At 49.5% G+C, this 2,046-nt stretch overlaps 1 protein-coding gene across 1 annotated transcript in view; it reads left to right on the forward strand.

Annotated features, from left to right (window-relative positions):
* Positions 1-1,701: 1,701 nt before the first annotated feature.
* RBBP6 (RB binding protein 6, ubiquitin ligase) overlaps positions 1,702-2,046 on the forward strand; it is a 35,261-nt gene continuing 34,916 nt past the window's right edge. Inside the window, exon 1 of the mRNA XM_008070483.2 lies at positions 1,702-1,927. The gene's annotated coding sequence lies outside the window, so the exon portion shown is untranslated. The remainder of the gene's footprint in view (positions 1,928-2,046) is intronic.

Here is a 2,046-nt window from a genome sequence, read left to right on the forward strand (position 1 = left end):
CTGAGATGGAAGGATTGCCTGAGTCCAGCAGGTCAAGGCTGCGGTGGCTATGAGCGTGACACTGCACTCCAGCCTGGGTGACAGAGTGAGACTCCAACTCAAAAAATAAAAATAAATAAAATACTGATGTGTGTGGTTGAGTTACATTGTATTTGCATCTCTGAGGTTGCACTTAATTACTGCCAAAACCCTATTGCCAAGATTTTTCTATGGATCACATAAAAATGTATCTGCTTATTCAACATATATTTATTGAGCACATACTATATCCAGGCACTGTTCTAATAGCAGGGATCCAGCAAAAACAAAGATAAACATAAAATCTCTAATCTCAACTGGAGGGGAGATATACAATTAAAAAGTAAACATATACCATGTCAACTTTCTATGAGAGTTAGGAAAAAAATTAAGAATATGAGTTTCAAGTCAGTGACAAGAAAAAACAAATAAAGAATAAAAGAGATAGAGAAGGATTGCCATCTTATTTAAGTAAGAAGACTTTTCTGACAAGATGATTAAGTTAAATTCAAGTTCGGTAAGAATCTGGAGTGTGTTCAGAGAGTCCCTGAGAAACTCTCTTCCTTGGCTGTATAATCTTGCTCTCACTTGATTACTCTGCTCCTAGCTTGTAAAATTGAGAGATGATGAAGAACATGCATTGTAAACGATAGTGATTATTCGTTTATAAATGTAATTTTATTATATTATGAATTTCTTGCTTGTATTAACTTTCCCATGCCCTAAGGGGGGAAAATATTCCATCTCCCTGGGGGATTCTTGGCACAGTTCCTGGCATTTGCATTTAGGAATGGGATTGTTATCACACCATCCAGCAGGTATTCCCTTCTGCACATTCAGAAAGCGCATGATCACTAAGTTCTGTTCCCTCATCCGTAGATCGGAGATAATAGTAACGTTGACCACTTGGGGTTTCTACTGTTAAATGGGCTTTTGTTGAGCCACATCTATTTTGGTTCATTGAACCATGTGCCAGGCATGGTCGTAAACTACGGAATTGTATTCATTCGTTTAGTCCATAACAACCCAGAAACCAAGTACTATTTTTATCAGCATTTTACAGCCAAGAAAACCAGGAACAGAAGTTAAATCCTGAGCCCCAAAGCAAAGGATCCAACCCAGACAACTTGGCTCCAGAGCCTGGCAGTATTATTAAGCGGTCAGCCCTGTGCCTGGCATATAGTAAGAGCTTAATAAATCTATTCGGTGGTGGCGGCTGTTATCAGTTCTAGGTAGCGGATGCTCTACGATTTCCATTTAGGAAGAGTTTCGGATAGTCAGTTTTTTGGAATAGGAAGCGCTTGCATAGCAACCATAACTTACCCCCTAGCAACCAGAATGCTTACTTAAACTGGGGGGTTTGGGAGAGCTGACTGGGTCCGTGGGGGAAGGGCGGAATCTGCCGACTCCCCCTTGGCACACCACCCCGCGGAGGAAACCAGCACGCAGCCCCTGCAACGTGAGCTCTCCTCCCGGAACCGCTCTGTGGGCCGGTCCTCCTGACGCAGGAGCCTCCCCCTCCCTTTTGAGCCAAATGGTTTCCTCCGTTCTCCCGGCCCGTTCAGGTTCCGCGCTCGGGAGTCACAAAGCGCGGGGTCACGTGGGCGGGCCGGTGCGCTTTGTGACGTCACGGCTCCGCCTCTCGGCCCGCCTATCCGCGCACGCCAGCCCCGCCTCGCGCGCGCCGCCCGTGCAATCCCTGCTTAAGAGACCCCGGAGTGGGGCGCTCGCCCGAAGCCAGGCCGCGGCCGCCATAGTGCCTGGCTCGGAGGTGTCGCCGACGTTTGGTGAGGGCCCCAGAGCCGCAGGGGGGCAAAACAAAAAGGGAGCCAGCGAAGCCCTCGCCGCCGCCCGGCGGTTTCCGGGCGTGTTCTCGCGGTTCTGGGCCTAAAGGCGACGGGAGCGAAAGGCGAGAGAAGCGCGGAGGATCCGGCGAGAGGAAGCGTCCGGGATCCGCGGCGGTGTCCCCGGGGTCCGCCAAAGCCACCCGGCCGCTGGCTGGGGCCCGGGGTGGTGAGGAAGTGCTTC

This window comes from Carlito syrichta, unplaced genomic scaffold, assembly GCF_000164805.1.
Source record: "Carlito syrichta isolate Samal-C Ts95f unplaced genomic scaffold, Tarsius_syrichta-2.0.1 Scaffold313449, whole genome shotgun sequence".
Classification (NCBI taxonomy): domain Eukaryota; kingdom Metazoa; phylum Chordata; class Mammalia; order Primates; family Tarsiidae; genus Carlito; species Carlito syrichta.